Below are 7,414 nucleotides of genomic sequence, written 5' to 3' on the forward strand. Positions count from 1 at the left end.
CAAGGATCGTTTTAGTTGACACACATAATGAGGATACTGTGGGTGTTGGAATCCCGGAGGTTGAGTCATGAAAACTTGTTCCTGAAGTGAGCCGTGTAAGAAGGCATTTTGGATGTCGATTTGGCGAAGACACCATCCTTTGGATACTGCAATAGAGAGAATAAGACGGATAGTGGCAGGCTTAACGACAGGGCTGTAAGTTTCATGGAAATCAACACCACGTTGTTGATGGTATCCTTTAGCCACTAGTCACGCTTTATAGCGCTCAACAGCTCCATCGGCACCCCGTTTGATTTTAAAAATCCAGCGGCAACCCACGATGTTAGCATTTGAATTTGGAGGAACTAATTCCCACGTTTGATTCTTTAGTAAGGCATCAAACTCAAGATTCATAGCAGCACGCCAGTGACTATGTTTTGCAGCTTCGGTGTAGCAGGATGGTTCAGTTTCTTCGGGTGAGACTGCAGCAAGGAGGGCTCTCGGAAGAGGATGTATGATGCAGCCATCTGGTGCCTTTTTAGGCTTGCTAATGTTATTTTTGCTTCTGGTTGTCATGGGATGTTTATTTGTGGAGCTTGCTGGTATTGCACTGGACGTCGGATGATGGGGTGCCTGATTGGAGGGACACGGAACAGGAGGTGGGACGGACGGGATTGCCTCATCATGGAGTGGAGTCGACATTGTTGGCGCTGGACAAATGCTGATAGGCGGTGGTTCAGAATTTAAAGTACCTGCAGGTTGCAAAACTGAAGGAAACATAGGAGGAGGAGTGTTTAACGAGGTCGATAAAACAACTGTATTAGAGGGTGGAGAGGGCTCGCCGTTGAATGGTGGATTATACGGAAAAGAATTTTCATCAAAGACAACATGACGTGAGACATATATTTTTCCACTCGAAAGATCGAGACATTTGTAACCATGATGGTTAAGACTGTAGCCTATGAAAATGCAAGTTTTTGAGCGGAAATCGATTTTGTGTTTATTAAAGGGACGTAAGTAAGGCCAACATGCACATCCAAAGACTTTGAGAAATTGATAGTTGGGCTTACGGCGATAGACAAGCTGAAAAGGAGACTTATTTTGTAAGATAGGCGTAGGAAGCCTATTTATCAAATAAGCTGCAGTAAGAAAGGCATCTTCCCAAAATTGTTGTGGTAGATGTGAATGGGAAAGAAGAGATAAACCGACCTCAACAACTTGTTTATGGCGCCGTTCAATCGCACCCATTTGTTGATGGGTATGAGGACAAGCAATCCGATGATGAATACCATTGTTTTTGAAGTGATTTGTTAATTTCCGGTACTCACCACCCCAATCGGATTGAAACATTTTAATTTTTCTCTCAAACAAGCGTTCAACATAAGATTGAAATTGAAGAAAAATATTCTCAACATCGGATTTTAATTTGAGTGGAAAAAGCCATAAGAATTTCGTGCAATCATCTAAAAACGAGACATAGTAACGGCAACCAGAGTTGGAAAGAACTAGTGCCGGCCCCCATACATCACTATAAATTAAATCAAGAGGGTAACTTGATGAATGATGAGTGGAACGAAACGGAAGAGAACAGCTCTTTGCTTGTTGACAGTTCGAACAAACTGGAATTGTCTTATTAGAATGAGGAAGAGTGAAGGTAGACACTGCTTTGTTGACGACGAGTGGAGAGGCATGACCGAGTCGTTGATGCCACAGCTGGTATGAAGCACAAACGGCAGAAAAATAGCGAGGATGAAATGAACGGACAGAGCTAGAGAAGGAATATAATCCATCTCTAAATATGCCGCGATGAAGGAGTTTCCCCAAGTAATCCTTGACAACAAAAAAATCATGGTGAAACTCAAAGTAAACATGATTGTCTTTACAAAATTGTTGGACAGAAACGAGATTTTTTTGAATTTCAGGAACAAGAAGCACTTGATTTAAAATGAATGGTTTGGTAGAATTAGAAAGGGAAGAAGAACCAATTTTGGATATTTGCAAACCTGCACCATTGCCTATATGAATTTGATCAGTGCCATTGTAGTCTTCACTCCATAGGTTGAGGTTGGTGAGATCATTGGTTAGGTGATGGGTAGCACCAGTGTCAGGGTGCCAATCTGGTTCAGGTTGGGAGCTGCTGGAAGCAACGAAAGCCATGGGATTACGCTGGTCAGAATTATCTGTATAGGTAATATCAAACCTGTGAAAGCATTTCTTTGCCGTGTGGCCTTGTTTACCACATACTTGACAAATTATGGGATCTCGAGTAGATGGACCACGACCAGAAGATAAAAACTGCTGAGAATTACCACGAAAATTGCGCCCCCTGCCGCGATATCCACCATAACCACGAGAAAAATGTTGTGGAGTTTGTCGGGTAGCAACATTGACAGAGGCTTGTTGCACCGGTGGGTTGTTGTGGGATAGGCGTGACTCTGTAGTGAGAAGAAGAGAATAAACTTCCTCCAGCGTGACAGGGTCTTTGCGTGCAGAAATGGTGGTAACGAAGGGGTCATAATCATGACCAAGACCAGCAAGAATGTAGGTGACAATTTCATCACAGCTTAGTGGATGCCCAGCAATGGCTAGTTCATCAGTGTAGCGTTTAATTTGCATGAAGTAATCACTAGCGGAAAGAGCACCTTTGCGGGCAGTAGTAAGTTCAGTACGCAATTGAATTATACGGGCCCATGACTGAGAAGAGAAGGATGTTTCAAGAGCTTGCCAAACTTTAGCCGAGGTCTTGTGGGATACAACTTGAACTAAAATTGGTTCGGTAATTGTTGAGAAAATGACAGCAAGAACAATAGCGTCTTGTCTTAGCCAGTGTTCATAGAGAGGGTTAGGGATGAAGGAAGTTGTATGAGATTCAGGATTGGTAACAACAACTTCGGTAGGAGGAATTGTGGTGGTGCCATCAAGATATCCGAAAAGACCTTGGCCACGGAAAAAGGGAATGAGTTGGGCTTTCCAGACATGATAATTATCACGGAAAAGTTTGGTGACATTAATGGTTGGAGGGGTTATAAGAGAGGAAGATGGGTTTGACATGGCTGAGAAGGAGGAGGATAGGGAGAGACGTTGGTCAAATGGCAATATCTGATACCATGTAGAAGAATATACTGAAGTAGTATGTGAAAATGTATTTTCTGCACTACTCTTGATCGTGTACATGGGCTGGTATTTATACAGCACTTGTAACAGAGAGCCTTATCTATAGTTATCGTTAGGCTCTTAACAAGAATTCAAAAATCAAATAGTTGTTTACATGAGATAACTACAACGTTTAAAATTCACCCAGGATCCCACATCCTACTCCTTCGGATAGCAACAGCTTCAGCAACTACTCCTTCATGATAGGAACAACTTCAGTAAGTGAATCAGCAGCACGTGTTGAGTCTGGTAGGAGTTGTTCCTCAATACCCATTAGTACTACATATCCATCTGCTGCATCTTCATAATTTTTTAATTGAGATCTTTGATTGCAAACATGAACGGTAGCGCCTGAATCATACCACCAATTAGAAGACTCGGTTGTTGTAGTCATATTTAACTCTGTAATCATACTACTATGCATTTCAGAGACCATGACCACAATTTTTGAACTCTCATTTTCGATCAAATTTGCACTATTGGGATTGTTATTTTCTTTCTTGTATTTTTTCTTGTACCTGCATTCACGCTTAAAGTACCCCTTCTTTCCGCAATTGTAACAAGTTTTTATTTTCTTGGACTTGTCACCATTGTTGGAAAAGTCATTAAATTTTCTCTTGTTTCCTCTAAAATTACTTTGAAACTTATTTTTTTCATCAACAAAGTTCACTTTAGAGCCATTTTGAGAAAATAATTTCTTATCACGAATTCGAGTTTCCTCTTCAATTTGTAAATGTTTTTGAATTTGCTCTATAGTGAAATCTTCTGTTGTGTGCATAAGTTTCTTTCTACAATTATTCCAACTTGGAGGAAGTTTGGCAATAATAGCCCCAACTTGCAAAGGCTCAGAAACTTCAACATTAAGATCTCGAAGTTTATTCACCAAAACTTGCAATTCATGGACTTAATCCATCAAAAGAAGTATTATCATTCATTGTAAATTCAAAATATTTCATAATAAGGAATTTATCCATACCTTACTTTTCGGTTCTATATTTTAATTCCAATTCATCCCAAATCTCTTTCGGTGACTTGATTGATGTAAATAAGTCATAGAGGCGATCGGAAGGTGTATTTAGAATGTGTCCTCTACATACCACTTCATCTTCTTCGCGCTTCTTGCATTCCGCCTTGATTTGATCATTATCGTCAGCTTTGGGTTCTGGAAGTACTGGCAAGTTTGAATCCAAAACATACGCAATCTTCAATGTAGTAAGAATGAACATCAACTTGTCTTTCCAGCGATTAAAATTCGTTCCATCAAACCTATCTAGTTTGACAAAGTCTTGATTCATCATCTTGAAAGTCGTCATATCAGATTCTGATCCCATTACTATTATCACCTTAAAATTGTTGAAGTAAATTGTGCAGATACAGTAATCTGAAAAAATAAATGCGACTTTGAGGCGTGTTGATTACTATCTTTAAGGTGATAATTACCTCCACTCAAAAGAGTTTGCTACCGGGTTACAAGCAATTCACCTACAGGATACAACAAAGTCACCAACTGCAGATAGCAATTCTGAATTTCTTCTTTCAAAGTTTCTCTACAAAATTGTGCAAGTGACTGAAAATATGAGAGAATGGAATTATAAAATTCGTGGGTCTCATCCCCTATTTCTAGAGAATGAAGTGACACCATGTGAAAGATCACAACTCTTAACTTGTGACTTTTCAACTGGCAGTTACTGGTTTAAAGGTCATAATGTTTCACTTAAAGACCAAAGGGTATGACTCAGCCTAGTTGTTAGCAGGCGCCTCACTTGGGAAACGAAGGGCATTGGTTCGAGTCTCCAGAAGTGCCTTTTCAATTAAATTGATTTTTTGAAACATTGCACCCTATCAAAATGCCAATTCGGCCCATGTGCAAACACCCAAGTGTTGTGACTCTTTGGCCCACATGCAAGGCTTGGTTGGCCCAAGCATTGTGTCTGTCCAAGTCCAACACTTCATAAAATTATAAATCACATTGCACTTGTGGATTTTCAAACTCCTACCCTTTCATTTGAAACAACATACCATTAGCACTGAACCAATACATCTCTTTGAGATAATGGTTCACATAAATAAATAATAACTCATACTCAATAAATTCACATATTTAATATCACAATCTATAATAAATATAACACTCAGACCTTTGTCTGTGGAGTGTATGCATGGTTGAGGAAAGATCTTTCTACGTTGTGGGAAGGTCTTAAACTAATTACTGAGGATGAAGAAGATGTAGTACTGTTATCGAATCAATCCATTATAGAGGCCATTACAAGAGAAAAGAACTGCCTTATGGCAATCATCATCACAGAAAGAAGTTTCAACAAGGAGGCTTTTAGATCAACTATGCCATAGGTTTGGAAACTGGAAGGTTGGATCAATTTTATTGAAGTTGGAGATAATCGGTTTATTATGGAATTCCAAAAAGTTGTTGATAAAGACAAAGTTTTACAAGGAAGGCCTTGGACCTTTGACGGGTCTTTAATAGCCCTTCAAGAATGTGATGGAAGTCTCCATCCAAATGCAATCATCTTCTCCCATGAATCACTTTGGGTGCAACTTCATAATGTTCCTTCGGCAGGCATGACTAAAGAGTATGGTCAACTGATTGCTTTTGCCATAGGAAATGTTCTAACGATAGAAGTGGATTGAGAGGGGGGGTGGTTGGGGTTGGTGTCTTAGAGTTAAGGTGGAGATGACCTCACCAAGGCTCTGGCTCGTGGAAAGTGGCCTAAAGTTGGAAGTAGACAGACCTGCATTGTTTCAAGTATGAGAGGTTACAAATCTTTTGCTTTAAGTGTGGTGCCCTGAAGCACAAAGGGAGAGGTTGTTCATTATAGAAGCAAGGTAGTCATATGATGGATGGCTCTTCAGCACAGTTTGGTCCTTGGTTAAGAGTAGCCCCAACTAGAACCAACTTGAATGACACAAGAGAATATGGTGGCCGGTCAGAGTTAGACCAATCAGAATACAGGCAACCGAAGCAATCCACGGCGGGAGATAGTAGTTGGAACAGAAAAGGAAAGGCAGCTTCCAAGGAATTTTCTGAGACACAATCACCGGAGAGAATAGTGAATTTGGAAACTGAAGATCCAACTACCATGTATGATAACTTTGGTTTTTTCAAAAAGAACGAAGGAAGTCAGCAAATCTTTATGATAGGTAACGGTTCCCATATTGCAGTGGTTGTCAAAGATAACACCTCATCTCAAAATGAAGTTCAAAGGCCAGCATAGCAGATCATGTCAAAGACAATAACTCCTCCTGAAGGTTAGTCCTCAGCTATTGATATGTAATACGAGAATCTTAATGTGCTAACTGATCTTGATGGGAGCCTACTGAACTCTTCACAAGATAACATCAATATTAGCAACATTGCCCCTCCTATTTTGATGTCTAACACAAAGAATGAGCTCTCAATTAAGAAAACAAATTGGAAGAGAAGAACCCAAGAGTTGCCTCAAAATAGGTGTACTTAGCCTTTTGTTTAGCAGGAGAGACCAAGAAGATAGATTCTAGTAAAATTCTGAGAGACTCACTACACCTCCATTGCACTAAAAAAACCAAAGAACCAGGTTAATCCTAATGAGAGCATTTCTAATAATTCAAAGGTGGCGGCTACACAAAACCCATGATTTGCTTAAGTTGGAACTGTCGAGAGATTGGGAACCCTCGAATAGTTCAGGAACTCCACCATTTGGTGAGTGTTAAGGGCATAGACTTTTTTTTTCTTATTGAAACAAAGTGTAATAGGAATAAGGTGGAGCTTATAAAGAACAAGATTGGTTTTAAGCACAGCTTCGTAGTTGATAGCAAAGTGTTAAGTGGTGGTATTGCATTTCTGTGGAAATATCAAAAGGATGTTGAATTGGAGACCTATACTAGAAGTCATATTTCTCTCAAAGTGCCTCTACCAGAAACAGGGAAGAAGATGCTTCTAACTGGCTTTTATGGGAACCCTGAAGCCTAAAAAATAATTGCCAGCTGGAACCTCCATAGAGGTTCAAGCTACTTGATTGCATTGCTTGGTTATGTATAGGTGATTTTAATGAGAGTTTACACCAATATGAAGAACAAGGGGCTGAAGTGAGACTCTATAAACAAATGGAAAATTTTAGAGAAACGACTGATGATTGTGGTCTTAGTGAGGTAAATTTTCAAGGGGACTTTTTTACCTGGAGCAATAGAACAGAAGGGAGGAATTTACCTGGAGCAACAAAAGATAAGGGAGGAATTTCACTAAGGAAAAACTGGATAGAGCTCTTGGAAATCAGGCTTGGTTCAGTAT

General features: G+C 39.8%; 1 non-coding gene across 1 annotated transcript; it reads right to left on the reverse strand.

The window, feature by feature from the left end:
* Window positions 1-2,411: 2,411 nt before the first annotated feature.
* On the reverse strand, window positions 2,412-2,550 carry LOC118348376. The gene has a single exon (XR_004801468.1). It is a non-coding gene; the product is annotated as a small nucleolar RNA Z247 (small nucleolar RNA).
* Window positions 2,551-7,414: the final 4,864 nt, after the last annotated feature.

Source organism: Juglans regia, chromosome 4 (genome assembly GCF_001411555.2).
Source record: "Juglans regia cultivar Chandler chromosome 4, Walnut 2.0, whole genome shotgun sequence".
NCBI lineage: Eukaryota > Viridiplantae > Streptophyta > Magnoliopsida > Fagales > Juglandaceae > Juglans > Juglans regia.